General features: G+C 45.8%; 2 long non-coding RNA genes across 3 annotated transcripts; one reads left to right on the forward strand and one right to left on the reverse strand.

Moving 5' to 3' along the window:
- Positions 1-1,660: 1,660 nt before the first annotated feature.
- Positions 1,661-4,045, reverse strand: LOC310849976. Of its 2 annotated transcripts, XR_014567149.1 has the most exons (3): positions 3,895-4,045; positions 3,050-3,221; positions 1,661-2,094 (listed from the first exon to the last, which is right to left on the reverse strand). It is a non-coding gene; the product is annotated as an uncharacterized lncRNA (long non-coding RNA). The 2 variants fall into 2 exon arrangements; XR_014567150.1 differs by lacking the exon at positions 3,895-4,045 and having other exon boundaries at positions 3,050-3,786.
- On the forward strand, positions 3,472-18,277 carry LOC310849993. The gene is made up of 3 exons (XR_014567175.1): positions 3,472-3,535; positions 4,597-4,740; positions 18,111-18,277. It is a non-coding gene; the product is annotated as an uncharacterized lncRNA (long non-coding RNA).
- Positions 18,278-19,415: the final 1,138 nt, after the last annotated feature.

The following is a 19,415-nucleotide window of genomic DNA, read 5'->3' on the forward strand; positions in this document are numbered from 1 at the left end:
CTAGGCTAATATAGTTACCTCAGACTAACCAACAAGATGCTCTGCTTTATGCATTCTGAGTCTGCCTCAAGATAATGGCTGCATTTGGTTTCCTATGGTTTATCATTGCATGAACAAGCCCTAGGCTTACCACTTCCTCCCTCTTTTCTGCTTCTTTGGTTTGGCCATTAGCATATTAGAAGATTTCACTCCATTTTTTAACTAACCACTGTTGGCATTCTGTCTGGGTGTGAGAATTCATAAACCACTGCGTGGTTTATAAAGTTGGCTTGTTTCAGTCAACCACAGTTAAGATAAATCACCTTTTCAGGTTCAGATGTAACCCTAAACTGCCAAAGCTTCTAATCTTTTTACAGCTGTGCTGGAGAAGGAGAGAGAGGAAAAAATGTTCCCGAGGCTCATTCATGTAATGATAAACAAGGAGCACCCTGGGCTCCTTGAAGAGGAAGGGAAGGTATGAATTCAATTAATAATAATGATTTACCATCAACGTGATACAAACACATAATATTGCTTGAATCTTTCTTCGCTAAAATGCCTGCCACAGACCTGAGCCCTTGAAATAGGGTGGGTAGTAAATTTGCAGTATAATAGCTCAGTCAGTAGAGCATGTGACTTAATCTCAGGGTCGTGGGTTCAAGTCCCATGTTGGGCAAAAGATTCCTGCATTGCAAGGAGTTGGACTAATGACCCTCATGGTCTCTTTCAGCTCTGCAGTTATATGATTCTATGATTTCCAGACGTTCTTGTTCAAAATGCCCTGCAATATAAAGCAGGTGTGGGGAATCTGTGAGGCCCCAGATGTTATTGGATTCCAACTAACATGCCCAATAGAAGGGGAAGAAATGGAGGCAGTGAGAGGTTTTACTTTCTTGGGCTCTATGATCACTGCAGATGCTGACAGCAGCCACGAAATTAAAAGACGCTTGCTCCTCGGGAGAAAAGCAATGACAAACCTAGACAGCATCTTAAAAAGTAGAGACGTTACCTTGCCAACAAAGGTCCGTATAGTTAAAGCTATGATTTTCCCAGAAGTGATGTATGGAAGTGAGAGCTGGACCATCAAGAAGGCTGATCGCTGAAGAATTGATGCTTTTGAATTATGGTGCTGGAGGAGACTCTTGAGAGTCCCATGGACTGCAAGAAGATCAAATGTATCCATTCTTAAGGAAATCAGCCCTGAGTGCTCCCTGGAAGGACAGATTGTGAAGCTGAGGCTCCAATACTTTGGCCACCTCATGAGACGAGAAGACTCCCTGGAAAAGACCCTGATGTTGGGAAAGATGGAGAGCACAAGGAGACAGAGGACGAGATGGTTGGATTGTGTTCTTGAAGCTACCAGCATGAGTTTGACTAAACTGCGGGAGGCAGTGGAAGACAGAAGTGCCTGGCGTGCTCTGGTCCATGGGGTCACAAAGAGTCGGACACGACTAAACGACTAAACAACAACAACATGCCCAATAGTCAGGGATAAAGGGAACTATGGTCTAGAAACCTCCAGAAGGTTACAGGTCCCCCATGCCCGAACTAAACATTTTTGCCCAAGCAAGACAATGATAGCATCACTCGCTGAAAGATAAGTTCATCAAATGTACCATTCACCTATATGGCATTAGAAGAATGAGGAGGCGAGGCTAGGGCAAACCATGAGACATCACAGTTTATTGCTTTGATGTGCATCCTGCTGGTATTTATTGGAATGGTCAAAGCTAAAAAGGGAGGTGGTGATCCAGCAGCCGTAGGTTCTATTAATGGCTTTGTCACATACTTCCTCTGTGACTGCAGGCAAGTCGTCTGACCGCTCTGTGCCTCATTTTCCCTCTGTGTACAATGCAGTTAATAACACTTAACACCTCCTTCACATTGGGTGTAGTGAGATTTAATGAGGGCTTAAAACACACTTTAAAATTCAAAGATGAAAGGAGCTGGAGCTGGGCAGGTTGTCATTACAGAAGGAGAGGCAAGTGATGCAGGACTGTGTGAACAAACAGCTGATGCCTCTGTGTGAGCTGTTTAGGAATCAACACAACCCCACGGGCAAGGATGACGGTAGTGACATCTGCTGGAAATCCGGACTGTCAATGTGCCTCCACCCTAGAACAAATCCAATGAAGAATACAAAATTTCAGGGCTTCTGTGTGTACATATGTGTATGCAGTCTTGCTTCCTTGTACAGTCATACCTCGGGTTGGATGTGCTTTGGGATGAGCGTGTTCAAGTTGCGCTCTGTGGCAACCCAGAAGTAACAGAGCGCGTTACTTCTGGGTTTCGCCGCTTGCGCATGCGCAGATGCTCAAAATGATGTCACGCGCATGCGCAGAAGCGGTGAAAAGTGATGTGCGCGTGCGCAGACGTGCCATCACTGGTTACATTTGCTTCTAGATGCGAACAGGGCTCTGGAACGGCTCCTGTTCGCATCTAGAGGTACCAATGTACTGCATATCACAACACTCAGTCTGGATTGCTTGGGGTCGACACATTTTTGGAAATGATAAGAAAGCAATGTTTCTAGCCCTCACCGAGGCAAGGAGGAAAATGTGGGGAATATGCAGTCAGTTTCCGCTAAAGGCTCAAAATGTGTAAGACAGCATGTGGTGACTTATTCCCAAAGCCCCAGTTCTTTTCTATTATTATTATTATTATTATTATTATTATTATTATTATTATTATTATTATTATTATTATGAGAAAAGAGGAGGTATCAGGCCTCCAAGGTGAAAACTATTATGTAATCTCAGATGTGTAGGTGCTGGTTGTGATTACACAGAAATGAGGCAAACACATGCTTCAGCAGCACTGTAGTGGTAAATTTAGAAGTTCAGGACCTTATTATGACAGCCTCCATAGCCACACCTCCAAGGATAATTCAAAAATGCAGGCAGCTATGTTGCCATGATAGGCAAATAGCTATATACAAAGATACATATCCACAAACAGCAGCAATATATACCATAATACCCAGCTTATTAGGAACAGCTAATAGTAATAGAAAAGTGAGCTGGCTGAATGTGGTGTGACAATCAGTGTGTTGGAATTTGGCTGGACATACCTGGGTTCACATCCCTGACCAACCATATGGCATGACTGTAGTCCTAAGTATTCAAGTAAGTGCCATTGAACTGAATGGTGTTTCTTTTCTAACTGCAGTGGTTCAACGTGTAAAACTCATTGAGGTGTTTTTCTTCTTCTTATAACAACAACAACAACAGATCTTCATCCAGCTGCAATGCAACTTTTAGCATTTAATTAGAAATGTAAACAACTTAAACAGGAAGTGTTGCCATTTAAACCGGAAGCATGAAGTAGGGATCCCATAAACGAAAAAAGAAAGAAGTACCTAGTCTCTGCTTGATTTTTTTCCTTGTTCTGTGACACTCCCCCCCCCCCACTATGCTAATATGTCACAAATAGACGTGAAAGGCCCATTATTACTCCATTCTCTTGTCAGAGCAAGGGGAATCTCTCTGTTGCCCTGACTCCTCCTCCCTGTGTCCCTTGTTGAGAATACAGCACACTTTCAACCCTGCTCTCTTGAGTAAGTGCTAAGTGATAAAAGGCTTAACCCACCTTTCACTTCCTGGAACATGACCAATGCAAGGTGGGATGAAGCCTCTGTCTCTCCCCCACAAGCCTGCATTGGATTCCTTGTCCCCTATGGCTACTTGGCTCGTGCTTAAATTAATGGCCGCATCTAATGCAGCCTAGCAAAGCAACCTTAAGAAAATGATAGCAAGCTGCTGAGCAAGCAGATTCCTGAAGGATAATTAAACTAATCGATCCGTTCCATTCCATGGTGTTATTATTAGATGGCCAAGCGTTTCAAAGGCTGCGAAATGGAGGAATGCCCCCACCCCACCCCACCCCGAAAATGATCAGCCATTTGCTTCACGTTACCTTTGTCTGTGGCAGCCACATCATGGTTGCCAAATCACACAGTGTGTATTGCTTCTGCTTAGACGTATAGTGGCAGAGATAGAAATCTCTTCAGATCCAGCCGCCTAGAGATGAGGAGGCAGATAGTGTCGCCCCAACCCCTGGGTGTGTCTGAACAACCGGGAAGGGGGTGGCTTAGCCACTCATGTTTTCTGTGCCTTCCCTGAGGGGAAGAGATAAGTATATGGTTGCGTGTGGCTCTCTGGATGGGGGAGGAACCCCCCTAGAAGCAAGGCCTCGTGGTTGCAACTTGTGCTGACAGAGTGGGTGTTGAGATTTATGTCTTCACATGTTGTGTTTTTGGAGCATTAAGCACATGTGCTGAGCTCATCAAGCCAATATGGTGGGGTCTTGGGCCTCAGCGTCTGGGAAAAGTGCTCAGCAGCACCACAGAGCTCACTGTTTGAGGAGCACAGCTTAGAAGAGGTGCTGGGTGCCTGTTTGAGAAGGCAAACCCAACAAGAGGAGATGCACCCGGAGTTAACCAGTGTGCTTGGCTAGCTCATTTGATCCTGCCTTTCAAATATAGAGGCACATGTTGTAACTGAGTCTAAATTAAACATCAGGTCAAATATTGACCCATATTTTCCAGGCACTCCTTGGTTTTGTTTGTGTTTTTGTGTGTGTTGTTTCATCCACCAACACATCCAATGTTCATTTCAGCCAAAGGTAAACAGACCCACCAGACACTGCTCCATCCATGTCTTCTGGAATTAGCACAGGTGCTTCCTTCAGAATTTGTCTATAATTGCCCTGAATGGTGCCAAGGCTAGACCTTCAAGAGGTGCTTCCTGGCATTCAGCAGAGGTAAGAATTTGACAGGTGAGGACGAAGGATGGGTTCCTAGCCTGTTTGCAGAGGCTTCACATCTGACTTCCTTTCTGATGGACCTCGTGCACTTTCCCCTTCACAACCCAAGATAACTTTTCTGGTCTAGAGAAAAGTCAAGTAAGGCGTGAGATGCGTGGTGTAGAGAAACGTGGACAGAGAAAGGGTTTTTTCTTCTTCCTCTCTTATAACACTTGAACGAACCTGAATGATGGGAGATTCAAGACAGAAAAAATGAAGTACTTCTTCACAAATTGGTGAGTTGGCATCTGTCTGTCTCAGGTGACAATGGAAGAATGCACCTGGTCTCACCTGGAAACTTCTCGCTCAGGGAATGCCAGTGGTTCACTTGCGTAGGCAGAATGAAACCAGAACCTGGGAAATTTCACAGCCCTCTCACTATTGATTCAGTATCCTGGGCAGAAGTGCAGAGGACCATGGTTTCCTGTGTCCAGAAGCTATAGCCTAGGCATATTGGACCATTGGTTCATGTTCCAATATGAAAGGGATGTTCTGGAGTCAGAAAAAAGGTCTAATAGATTTCTGTCTAGAGATCAGACAAGGTCATGGACTGCAGAGAGCCCAGAGGACAAGGTTGGAGTAGCTAGTCAGATTTTTTTGATGAGGGTCTAGAGAATAGGGCAGAATGACTACAACTACACAGCAGTGACACTCACGGTGATATGTGAAATCTGGGGAGCTAATCACACTTTTGGAAGGAGGCACTCAGCCAATCAAAGTCACTAGCCTTTAGTGGTCCCAGTACACGTCCAGTTACACATTTATGAGTCAATTTGTGTTTGGAAAGTCAATATATAATATCCCAGTGACCCTAGGATTCCAACCCCTTGGACAAATGGGCTCTTGCGCCTACAATTTGTGACTCTGCCTGCTCAGAAGTGGCCTCTGGTGCTCCCCCTATTGCTCTCATCCTCAACCTAGATGAGGAAAACAAGATTGTCAGCACCAGGCTGCTTGCTTTCCTGATAACCCAATGCCCGTGGTTGATTAACCTCACTCTTCATCTGACTGAAATGGTTAGACTTCTAAGCAAGCTTTGGAATGGGTGTGCACTTGTTTATGGGATGTGGTCCTAATTGATACTGATGGGAGGAGGATCAAGCTTCTTCCGAGCACTTCCTAGACTCCCAAAAGTTTAAGTATATGATGTTTGCCTCCGGTGAAGCTGGCCTTCTGGTTTTCCCAGTCGTTTCCTGCTGTGCTTGTGTCTTTTCGAGTTACCTAGTTGTTGTGCAGACCATTTATTTCCTACTTGCTCTTTATGAGTAATTGAGCTTTGCTTGGAGTTCTTTAGGGCTCTCAATGCGAACATTGTGGAGTAGGCACCCTTTCACTTGGAATAAACTTCTGTGGAACCAGTCATGAATAATGGAAGCTTTTTTCCTTTTTTTGCGCTTGATGTTTTGAGCTGTTGGCCTCAGCTGGAGTCTCTTATTCTCAGCTGAAGTGATTGACCAGCAGCCCTTTTGTGTCTGCCCAGACAAATTGATTTATGTGTTTATTACTTATTTTATCGATTTAATATGAGTTTCATGCTAGACCAGCCAACAATATACACTAGTGGTATCAAAAGCCTATCCAAAGAGATCATATTCCAAGCGGCCTAAGAACAATGCAATTACGTTGGCCATGTTTCCTATTTTACAAAGGTCAGTCCTCTACATAGGCGCCTGCTCCTAGGGGCTACGGCAGTTTCAGATCCCCAGTTTATTTTTTTGAGGGGGCTGGGCTGGACCCATTCCAATTAATGTTAATTAATTTCAGTGGGTCTGCTCTGAGCAGGACTAGCATTGGATACAAACTTATTTCATCCAGATTTATTTTATTATTTCTTTTAAGAAATGAATATGTTTTATCCTAAATTATATATTTGTGTGTGTGAGAGAGAGAGGGAGATTGCAAAATTTAGAGAAATGTGGAATCCAAATAATAATTACATTCTGACCTATGCATTCGTATGGGGAGGGGCAAATTTGGTTGGTTCCCTTAAAATATTGTCTGAACAAAATTCCCCTCAGTCCATAGTGTCAACCATATTCAGGCATACCATGAAAAGATGGGTGTTAGAAAGAGAAAGAGTTCTTCCTTTTGGGTGGAAATGGAATGTGTTTGCCTGTAATCTCCAGCCGTTCACAAAAGGCTGTGTTCCCTTTCTGTCCTGCAAAGCTTTTTGGTGGAAAGGACAAAGATGGACAAAGAGCAAGTGTTGAGCAAGCTTCACCACTCCATTCTGTTCCTAAGGTCGAATAGCTCAGCCAAGAACCTTTCTAAACATGTTGGTCCACCTGACCTCTTGCCTAAATGCCTCTAATTTTACCAAAGCTTTTGCCAGCTGGGTGGCGGTGGAGCTCTGACTTCCAGTTTTGCCTGGCTTTGCTAAGGATGGATGGGTGTTCCAAAAAAAACATGTCCAAGTGCCAGACGCTCATATCTCTTGACCTCATTTCCACTCTCAACCTAAAAAGCCAGTTGTTGGCTATTTTGTTGACAAGCTCATCCTTTGCACTGGAGGAACGCCAGAACTCACCCATGCTTACAAATAAATAATAGACAGTCATGGAATGGAAGCTGTCTCCGTAGCTAGTTATAACTACCGTTGTCAAAGGAAGGCTTCACAAGTCCATTTCTTCTGGCAGAGCCTCAAACCTGAAACCCAACCAAGGCAGCCATTGTTGACTGTTTTTTGTCCATCCTGACTCTCTACACTGGATACTGTCCTGTCTCAATAGTCACTCATTCATGGCTTGCCCACTCAGGAGTCATGACAGAGGCTCTTTTAAAACTGATGTTGAGAAGAGAGCTCCCTCAGACCAGAATACCCAAAGGAGAGCCTTATCCTTTCTCTCTGTGCGTGTATGTGTGAGTGTCCACTCCTGCTTCAGCCTGGACAGACTTTGGAGTTTTATTCCAGCTTCCTTTGTTAAGTGTGAGACAATGAGAAGCAGACAGGGCTGGTTCAATAAATTTTGCAGCCTGAGCCAAAGCATGGCTCCCCCTCTCATTCCAACTACAGAAACCAACGGGACTGGCAGCTGAACTTTACTCCAGTGCTGGCAATGGGACAACATCTTTCACCGTAACTAATGGCAGGAGGCCCTGGAAAAGACCCTGATGTTGGGAAGGATTAAGGGCACAAGGAGAAGGGGACAACAGAAGACGAGATGGTTGGACAGTGTTCTCAAAGCTACCAGCATGAGTTTGACCAAACTGCGGGAGGGAGTGGAAGACAGAAGTGCCTGGCGTGCGGACACGACTAAACGACTAAACAAACGGCAGGAGGCTGGATAAGGGGAGGACAGGGCAGGCGGCACAGCACACATAATTCTGTCTACTAACACCTTCTTGCTGTTCCCCACCCCAGCTTCTGTTGCCCAAAGCAGCTGCCTTGATCTGCCTCATGGTAGAGCTGGAACCAAAGAGCCAAGACTTCTCCATTATGCCTCCCTCTCCCACTGAAACATTTTGATGGTTCTTTCAGGACTTTTTTTTTAAAGACTGGCAAATCTTTCTTTATTTAGAAGTCTAAGCTGCCTTCCAGCATATACTGTTCTTACAGACAAGGCAGCACACAACATACTATAACAAAAACATATTACTATATAAAACCATCCAATTAAAGCCTACATGATTAAAGCCGTCCAATAAAAAACAATGATTGTTGTCTTTAGGGTTGCCACTTACACATTGTCAAAACAGAGGAAATGCATCACCAAGGCCTCTTCTGCATTATATATTTCAAGCATTATGGCTTCCCCCAAAGAATCCTGGCAGCTGTAGTTTGTTAAAGGAGCCGAGAGTTGTTAGGAGACCCCTATTCTTCTCATAGAGCTACAACTCTCAGAGTGGTTTAACAATCAGTCCTGCTTCCCAAGGACTTCTGAGAACTGTATTTCTCTGAGTAGAATCAGGATCTCCTGACAACCCTCAGCACCCTTAACAAACTAGAGCTCCCAGGATTCTCTGGGGTGAAGCTATGACTATTTAGAGTGGTATGCTGCTGCTTTAGACATATAGTGCAGATGGGGACCAACAAAATAAAATAAAAATTGCCTTAAAACCTTTCGCTCGATACATTCAAAAATGTTTCTAAAATACAGTGGTACCTCGGTTACAGACGCTTCAGGTTACAGATACCACTAACCCAGAAATAGTTCCTCGAGTCAAGAACTTTGCTTCAGGATGAGAACAGAAATTGTGCAGTGGCAGCGGGAGGCCCCATTAGCTAAAGTGGTACCTCAGGTTAAAACCGGTTTCAGGTTAAGAACAGACCTCCAGAATGAATTAAGTTCTTAACCCGAGGTACCACTGTAGGTATCTAGATACATAAAGGTAAAGGTAAAGGTACCCCTGCCCATGCGGGCCAGTCGTGTCCGACTCTAGGGTTGTGCACCCATCTCACTTAAGAGGCTGGGAGCCAGCGCTGTCCGAAGACACTTCCGGGTCACGTGGCCAGCGTGACGAAGCTGCTCTGGTGAGCCAACACCAGCGCAGCACACGGAAACGCCGTTTACCTTCCCGCTATAAAGCTGTACCTATTTATCTACTTGCACTTAGGGGTGCTTTCGAACTGCTAGGTGGGCAGGAGCTGGGACCGAATGACGGGAGCTCACCCCGCCACGGGGATTCGAACCGCTGACCATACGATCGGCAAGTCCTAGGCACTGAGGTTTTACCCACAGCGCCACCCGCGTCCCATCTAGATACATACTTTGCAACAAAATAAATATCTGAATATTTAAATACAAATTTTATATGGTTGTGGTTTTTTAAAGTGAAAATCACAGATAAATGGGGAAACGGGCAACAGTAGCATGCCGATCCAGCCCGATCCGGACTGTCTTAGAAAGGTAGTGCAGGCAGTGGCCAAAACTCCACGCTTCAGCTATGCTAATGGCTTGGAAGGCACGCTTGCACTCGGAGGAGGTGCACAGAAGCAGCTTAGCAGCTTGTCAGCATTCCAGGGGGCATGATCAAGAGCCTCCTTAATCTGCACCAGCTGCCTGGAGCAGAGGCAATGCTATGGAAGAGGAAGTGACTGACATTAAGAATGAAAATGAGAAAATGGTATGTTGCTCAGTCCTTGGTCGCTTGACAGTGCACTCCTATACAGGTCTGCTCTCAGAAGTGAGCCCCATTGAATTAAATGTGACTTACTCCCAGGTAGGGATGGGTATATCTACAGTGGTACCTCAGGTTACATACGCTTCAGGTTACAGACTCTGCTAACCCAGAAATAGTGCTTCAGATTAAGAACTTTGCTTCAGGATGAGAACAGAAATCGTGCTCCAGTGGCGTGGCAGCAGCAGGAGGCCCCATTAGCTAAAGTTGTGCTTCAGGTTAAGAACAGTTTCAGGTTAAGAACGGACCTCCGGAACGAATTAAGTACTTAACCCGAGGTACCACTGTACCAGTTTCAGTTTCTCTTTTTTCTACTCTTAAATTCGGTTCTTCTCCACATCAGTTGTGATACTTTTTCTTATTTGTAAAGATCTCATGAAAATCCATCGGCTTTTTAGTGCTAATTTCCGCCAACTATAATGCATTTTGAGGTGCCCTTTTGCACTAATACCGTATTGGCCTGAATATAAGCCTCACTTTCCCCCAAAATTCCGACCCTGAAAAGTTAAAGTGCAGCTTATATTCCCAACCTTAATGTATGCAATCAGGAGCGCAGGGCAAACAGCACCAGGAGTGTGGCAAAGCGTCACCCGCCCCATGCGTAGTCCCCCATCCTCTCCCCCAAGGCCAGGAATGGAGAGAGCAAGGAAGGGGAAAGGCCACCAGCAACGCAGCGTGGGCTCCCCCCCCCCCCCCAGAATGCAGCCAGGAGCAGCAAGGAAAGGAGCGGCTTATATTCGGGTATTTTTTCGTTTTTTCTTTTCCCCTCTCCAGTTTTTTAGGTGTGGCTTATATTCGGGTGTAGCTTATATTTGGGGCAATACGGTATAATGCTATGAGTTGGGTGGTGGTCGGGTGGTGGTGTTAAACTGTATGCCAGACCCCATTAATCCCTGGATCCAGTAAGTGTTGAACTCTAATCAAGCCTTCTAATCCCTGGGTCCAGCAAATGTTAAAAGACAATCAAACCCTCTAATTCCTGGAATAGCCAAACCAGCTTCCTGATGATGGGGGTTTAAGGGGCTTGGTGTGAGACAGTAAATGGGTGGGCCCCTCCCTTAACAGAAAAAGCCAGAGTTGAGAGCAGAGTTGTCAGTGATGTGGACCAGAGGAAAAGCACCAAGCAGGGAGAAGACAGAGAGACAGATAAATGACTGATTTCTGTTTGAATGCAAGGCTGCGGCTATAGAGGAAGCAAGACCCTTTTGGCTCAGGTTGTGTATGTATCTCGCAATATGCCTTTCAATACATACTTTACCCTAGTCTATGTATGCTGAAGAACTTTTCTTACAGAATTGAAAACTAAGAAGGCGGGCTGTGTTTTGGTTCCTGTATTGTTTGAGAAAGAGCAGATTAGGGGTAGGTTCACCTTGTAGTGCAAAACGAAACCATTTTCTCCACCTTCCCTAATCTCAGGTAAATGAATCTAGGATTACCCTCTAAAAGCATTCTTTTTATGCTTCTCAGCATAGAGCAGAAAAAAGAGTGCCCTGTTCATTAATATGTTTTTATTGGGTTTTATAAACAGGGATCATAGGAATAATGAATGCAGGGGCGTAGTGGGGGGGCTGTGGGGGGGCCGTGACCCCAGGCACACAATGAACCAGGCACCTCCATGCAGGAATTCCCATCCCACCCTGACTGCCACTGGGGGTCTCTGGGCTCTGTCCTTGCTCCTGCCAACCTAGCAGTTCGAAAGCACGCAAAAAGTGCAAGTAGATAAATAGGTACCGCTCCAGCGGGAAGGTAAATGGCGTTTCCGTGCGCTGGTCTGATTTCGCCAGAAGCGGTTTAGTCATGCTGGCCACATAACCCAGGAAAACTGTCTGCAGAGAAACACTGGCTCCCTCAGCCTATAAAGCGAGATGAGCGCTGCAACCCCAGAGTCATCTGCGACTGGACTTAACTGTAAAGGGTCCTTTACCTTTACCTTTTAGTGAGGTGGGAGGCTGTGGGGGCCATGGCCCCAGGCACACAATGAACCAGGCACCTCCATGCAGGAATCCCCATCCCACCCTGTCTGCCACTGGGGGTCTCTGGGCCCTGGAGCCCAGCCTGGCCTCGCCACCACATCCTCTGCCCCCTCGCTGAATGGCTACCCAGCTAGTGCTCACTTGCTCCTCGTTAGGATGGTGTGTGGGCATGGAGGGAGGGAGGTGGGCAAGGGGTGGTTCAGACTGAACAGCAGGAAGAACTTTCTGATGGTAAGCGCCATTTGACAGTGGGACGGACACCCTCGGGAGGTGGTTGCCTCTCCTTCCTTGCAGGTTTTAAGCAGAGATTGGATGGCCAACTGTCATGGATCCTTTAGTTGATATTCCGGCATTGCAGTGGGTTGGACTTGTTGACCCTTGGGACCCCTTCCAACTCTATGATTTTATAACCCGTCACATGCTACAATAACACCACTTGTGGAGGCACACTGAGTGAAAGATGCTGGCAGTGCTGTACTCTTCCCCGGTAAAGCTGCTAATTCCAGTCTTGCAACCGACTGACTTTGGACACGTAAGCTTACCTCTCTATGCCTCAGTTATCCTATTTGTAATATGAGGCTAATGTTGCAGGCAGGTCTGCCCCTGCCTAAGCATCTTCTCATTACAATGGACAGGGAAAATCCGGAAGATAGTGGTCATAAACAGCATAGCGTAGATGTGAATGGTGTTCTATTACAAGCAATGACCCATAGCTGAAATGAGATATAAATATGTAGCACAGGGCTCGTTTCGTTTAACAGGTGGAGCAGTGAAAAGCATGGTGGACTTGTGGGATAAATCCAGTCACACAACCAATATGGTTAGCTCTAGTTAATGAATGAAGGGGTTAAGACCATAGAGTTAGCTGTCCTGTCAAACTCAATTATGTCACGCCCCTTCACCTTGGGATGAAGAGTTATCAAAGCCTTTGTTCACTTTCTTCCACCATGTGAATCCAAACAGAAAGGATGCCCAGAGCACGTGGCTTTAGCAAGTCATCTTTGTTTTTCTGTACAACTAATTTACGAACATTTATTGACTTTGATACTAAGTTTTGCTGCCTGTGTTTTCTTGCTGCTGTGTGGAAAAGCACATGAATCTGACCTTTGAGGGGTTTGTAAGGAAACCATTTTAACTTACCAAATGTACGGTCTGTTTCTATGCTAAAGGGGAAGAAAGGGGAACTTTGAAAAGAAACTTAGAAGGGGATATTGTAAGGGCCCAACAGCCTCACTTTGCTGCAGGCTTTTTTATTTTAAATCTCTTCTGGAGCCAGTGGCGGAGATTCGTGCTCTGGCACCGGGGGGCGGAGAGCAGTGGGGGCAGGGCTGGCGTGCATCCTGGCGGCATCCTGGGGGCGGGGCGTGTGTCCTGGGGATGGGACACACCTCCTGAGGGGGCGGGGCACCCAGCGCAGGTGGGAGGCAGCCGTGATGGCACCCCACCGGGATCGCACTTACAGGGGTGGTGCGCTCCCTTCACGCTCTTCTTCCTCCGCCAGTGGCTGGAGCTCTCCCACCAATAGAGTATCTGCCTCAAGTCTGAATCTAGATATCCAGGGAATTCTTGTTTTATTCTTTTAAACTAATTACAAGCAAACATTTTTAGAAAACCAACTCAACTAAGACTGTTTCCCCAAGGAGCATAGTAAAAGTGGGACACACAAAAAAACCAAAACCTGGAACATTTGCAATATGGAAACTTATGGGATTTCAGCAGGAAACTATGGGACATGCACCTATTGCAAAGTGGCATTGGGACCACAAAACCTTTGCAGGAACAACTGGTATTAAAAGTGCCATCACGTATAGCTGCCAAGATACCATCATGAGTACAAATCAGGATGAATGCTCAGTTAAGAAAGGATGTCTGGAGAGACATTTATTCATTATTAAAAATCAACCCAACCCCCCGCAAGCCACAGGAAAGGCAGTCTTAAATACAGGCCAAAATATAAGCAGAAAATCAAGAACTTGCTCATAACAATTAATGTTATCTAAATGCCTTTACTACAATCAAAACATTGTATTAATATACATCATTCACCGTACATCAAGGAACTTAATAAACGGTCAGAACAATCATGTTCATGATAACTCAGGAATAAACCTCTTTGTGTTCAATGGAGCTCACTGCCTAGTAAGCAGGCCTTCAGCTGTTACATACGGTACATCAAACAACTTCAAAGTAATGTTCCAAAAACCTCCCAACGCAGTAAATCAGCTTAACATTACTAAAAGTGCCAAACTTGATTTAAAATTCCAGCTCTTAGCCTCATTAATATGCAGGATATGACAACTATAGACTGGCAATTTCATTCACTGCATTGTGAGTGATCTACAGTAATTGTTTGACTGTAATAAGAGTGTTTAGATAATATCAAGTGTTAACAGGCCAACATCTTGTATTTCTGCTCATTATTCATGACATCACTGGTACTAGCCAATTGTTGCTGGCAACAATCATGCCCAGAGTTTCAATGCCACGCTCACTCACGCAGAGGGTGAGCTTGCTGTGGAAATGTGATCTGAAAGACACCCAGATTTGCCCATACACATCACTCTCACTCAAATCACATCATCTGAAAAGCCACTAAAAAGAGGCAGATTTAGGGGAGTGCAACCTGTTTGCCCGCACTGGGCGCTAACCTGAGAGGGTGCCACAGGGGGCACTGCAATAATGACAAACATTGGGAGATGAGAAGCAGCAGGGGGCAAATTTTGGCATTGCACAGGCTGCCCCTGAAATTTTAAAGCTCAGAATCTGCGACTGAACTCAAATAAACAAAGGATTTGTTTTGAAATATTTTAGCTGCATGGAAGCACAACAATCATAGATCAGTGTTCCAGGAGCAGTGGCAGAGCTTCATGCTCCGGTACTGGGGGCGGAGAGCAGGCGGGGGCAGGGCTGGCGCACGTTCTGGGGGCAGGCAGGGGGGGCTGTTATGTACTGAAGTTCTCACCCTACCAGCAGGGGGATACTGTAGATAGTTTTCACTCAGGTCCACATATGCAAATAAGGGATTGAAAGTGACGTTCAGTGATTGGATAGTTACAGAAAGTGGTTACTGTTGCATTGTAGTGGAGCTCTATATAAGCAGGCTGGCTGAACCCTTCAGTTTAGTTCTGTTCTGGCCTGTGAATAAACAAGAGCTGTTTGAAGAATTGCTGTGTCATCTGATATGTTCACCTACAACTTAACAGCGGCAGCCGCAATGGCACCCTGGGGATCGCACTGCTGGGGGCAGTGCGCTCCCCCCACACTCCTCTTCCTCCGCCAGTGTCCAGGAGCTTCATGTATTTCTAAATTCCAAGCAATTCTTACAGCCCCCCTCTACGGTAGGTCAGTATTATTGACCCCTTTTTGTAGATGGGGGACTGAGGCTGAGAGAATGTGGCTTACCTAAAACTGCTCTTATGTCAGAGGAGATATTGGAAGCAGGGACTTCCCGGTTTGTAGTTCCATCCCACACCTACTGCCTTGCACCAACTTGGGAATTGCTTACGCGCATGGGGTGCTCACATGAGCTCAGTGCTTTTTGCTTGCTCATCAAGATGGCAATCACTTCCAGATGAACCAAGTCAGCTCCAATAAGCCACAAGGCACAACACTGTCTGGAAGGAGCCTTCATGAATTGGAAATTACTTTCTCTGTGTACACAAATCTGTTGACGGGTAAAGCAGAAGGAAAGGCAAACCTGCACAGAATGTGTGGGCTGGGAATACTTTGGTAAGTCTGCACCTGTTTGATGCAAGAGTTTTCAATATACCCCACCCACATTTCAATATCCTCATGGTGGATTCCACAGCCCAATAAAGCCCATACTTCTATGAATCTCCCCCCCCCCCCAGTATTTTATGTAGCTTGATCCTTTTTGTGTTCAGTAGGGCCAGGGGCCAAATGCGCTTCTCCAGGGCTGTTTTGGGTAAGGTTACCAGATATCCCCAGATTTACAAATCAGTCCCCATACAAAATCCATTAAAGTTGAAAAGTGTCCCCGGATTCATTGAAAAAAATCTGGTAAGCTTAGTTTTGGGACTCTGTACTGGCCAGAATCCCTCCCCGGGCGACAGCCCCTCTCCAGGATCTATGATTTATTAGCCTTGTTCCACATCCTGGAGTTGGGGAGTTGCTTTGCTGAAATATACCCTTGAATATAATGCCCCTTGCTTGTCTGGGTGGAGGGTGTGTAGCCTAGAATGTAGTCTAGTACACAAAGATAAGAGTCACATTCATTGATGTGGAGAACTAACCTTAAGAGTAGGAAAATGAAAACTAGAGGTCCCATCTGCACTATACATTTAAAGCATTATCGTACCTCTTTAAACAGTCATGGTTTTCCTCAAAAACTCTTGGGTACTGTATTCTGTAAAAGGTGAGAGTTGCTAGGAGGCCCCCTATTCCCCTCACTGACCTACAATTCCCAGTGTGGTTTAACAGTCAATCCCTCTTCACAGGAAATGCTGAGAATTGCAGCTCTGTGAGGGGAATCAGGGTCTTCTGACAACTCACAACACCCTAAGCAAACCACAGTTCCCATGATTCTTTGGGCAAGCCATGATTGTTCAAAGTGGTACGATACTGCTTTAAATATATAGTGCAGATGGGGCCTATGAGAACCTAAAATGGAAACATTCGCCCATTGCTAGCTGTATGTGTGACTTGGCTCACACCCTAAACTGGCCTCCTGTCCTTAGGTATGATGGAAGCTGTAATCCTCTAATCCTGTCACAAATGCCGAAGATTCACTTTTGGTGTTTGTATGAGGGATGAGGTTGAAATGGCACCTTCCTGTCCTTCACCTCAGGCAGCAAAATGTCTTGGACTGTTCCTGAAATGGTGGCTCCCAGGCCCACACTATAGGAGCCATTATTAAATTACTGAAAGTGCCCTGAAATAAAAATTAGATCAGCAGTTTGTGGGAAATTAAAATGGTGGTTCCAAGACCCAGCTCCCCAAAAAAACAAATGTTTAAGTAGGGGAGGGACCTGGGTGGGCAGGCATTAATGGTGGGCATTGCTGGCTTCCCCCATTGCCTCAGCATATTGTTAATGCCTATAATTTAGGAGCGAGAGGTCACTCAGTCCTGCAAGGGATTCCACACTCTGAAGGGCCTGCAGAATGATGGATGTGTCTGAGATACTGGCTTTTACAAGGCATCTGTTTAAACCTCTAGAAGCACATCGTTTGAGAATCTTGGCTCTAGGCTCATACTTCTTTGTCTTTGCTGCCTGCCTCGTGAATTATTTTCTCCAAATAATATAAAACAACCACACCTGGTTTCATCTGACAAGCATTGACAGCAGATGGCGGAGGATATGTGTTTTGGATCTGAGGAAGTCCAACTAAATTCACTGTTGACTGCTGTGTCTGTAACCAGAGCCAGAGCTAGGATGCTGCTGGTTCTTTAACAATGTGGGATGGAGGGAATGGATCTTTTTCGGCCAGGGTGATTTGAAAGGCAAGCAAACGCACTACCCCTTGGCAGGTTGAGAGCAAACAACGAGGGCAAAGGCTAGCAGGGACATTTCTTTCCACAGTGTGGCACGCCTGCAAGAGGGCATTGCTTTCCAGTGGCCTCAGCAGCTTTTTGCAGCTGGGAACCTTGAGGGGTGCTTGTTCCACAAACAGAGCAAACTCACCTTGAGCTCGGACAGCAGGGCTTGATGGAAATAAAAGAGCTGAATTGCGAAGGACAGGGAGCTCTCTTAGTGGGGAAGTGGTACCTGCCTCTTTTGTGTGGTGAAACAACAAGGGACGTAGCACATTAGATCCCCACAGATAAGCCATTCAGCTGCTGTTGCTTCTCCTTAGGCTTGCCATATGCCCGGAAAATTCTGGACATGCCAGGAAATTGGACACCTAAAATGGCGTCCTGGGGGAAAAAATTGAATTTTAAGAGATGTACGGAATTTCCTGTACGTATGGCAATCCATTTTTTTGTTCAGTTTTCTGGTTTTTCCCCTCCCTCTGAGCCGCGGAAGGAATGCCCCCCCCCTTATGTGGGAGACCCCAAGTGCGCTCATGCCCCCTGCCTCCCCAAGCGCAGCAGCCCCAAATGAGGAGGGGAGAGCGGAGGGCAGTGGAAAGCTTGTGAGAGCATCCCTAAGCACCTGCCAGCCGTCCGGAGAGGAAAATAAAGACGACTCAGTTATCCTGCCCCTGCTTTTCTCCCTCTTTGTTTTTCGAAGCTGCTGCAGCGGCTGCTTCGAGGAAGACAATCTTTCCTCTTTCCAGGATGCAGAGCAGAAGGCAAGGAGCCCAGCTAAAAGGGAACAGGGCACCTGTGGCTACTCGGGAACAGATCAAAAGGAACTTACCTCCTCAGTCCTACCCTCCCAAAGGAATCTCCCTTCCCTTCCCTGCTAGAAGAAGAAGAACCAGCTCTTGGAGGTGCTGAGGTTTGTTTGAGGGGAGGCTGTGCCAACGCCCCATTTGCCCTGTGCGGGGGGAGCGGGGAGAGAAGGAAAAATAACTAAATAAAGTTGAAGTTTAAAATGTGTCCTCTTTCTTTGTTTTAGTGGGTTTCCTAAAAAAAAACAAAAAACAAGCTCATAAATTTGGGGGTGTCAGAAATTTTACTTTTTGAAATATGGCAAGCCTACTTTTCCTACTTCAGTGCCAAAGTGCCAAAAAGGGTTTAAGTCCCCTTACACTTCTTACAAATCAAAGAGAGAAATGAAATGCACATTTTCTTTCTCATATTTTATGGAGAGACTCAGGCGTTGATGAACCTCTCTCTGTGCCCATTCCCTCTTTCATGTGACCCTTTTTCTCTCATGAAAGTGAAGGGGGGGGGTGATAGCTGCAATTCTGGGGAGTCATGGGTGAAATCCAAGAACATTCGTGGAGTGGGCTTGCTTTTAAAAATACAGTAAAGTGGCTGATGGTGTGTGTGTGTGTTTCTTTGCTTTAATGACAGGAAAGTTCTGCTGCCACTTCAAACATCTGCTTGGCTACTGCCTGTGGCTCAATGGCATTTGCTTTGCAATTAGGAACAGAATGGGCACTATGGGATTGATGCCATGCCATGTCATGAGTTCCCAGTTCTGAGCTTTATACTGGTAAACAAGGAACCACTGAACCGAAGCTGGCAGGCAGCAGCCCACTGAATCTGATGCCACAGCATCCTGCCCTGCAGGACTAGAGGCAGGTCCCTCGCTAGAGGCCTTCTCTTGCACTCCAGGAAATGATGGCCTTCCACACTACCTCATCCCCTGCTTTGCATGCATGCAGACGGTCACTCATTCATTCCCCAGCTGAAACACTCCCTGTCTGGAACCCTGAATAGCTGCTGCCAGTCAGCTGAGCTGGGTGGACCAATGGATTTGACTCAGCATAAGGCAGCTTCCTGTGTTCCTATGTGTATGCATGTCACGTCAATGAGGTTTGTCCAGGAGAACTTCTGTACTGCTTTTAATGGTATTTACATCTTTATATAGCTGTACACCGCCCTGATATTTTATGAGAGGGCAGGATATAAATACTTTTTTATAAATAAACATAATAAATAGGAGCTTTCTGTGGATTGTGCCCATGGCA

The sequence above is a fragment of the Podarcis gaigeae genome (genome assembly GCF_964106915.1).
Source record: "Podarcis gaigeae genome assembly, chromosome: 8".
In the NCBI taxonomy this organism is placed as follows: domain Eukaryota; kingdom Metazoa; phylum Chordata; class Lepidosauria; order Squamata; family Lacertidae; genus Podarcis; species Podarcis gaigeae.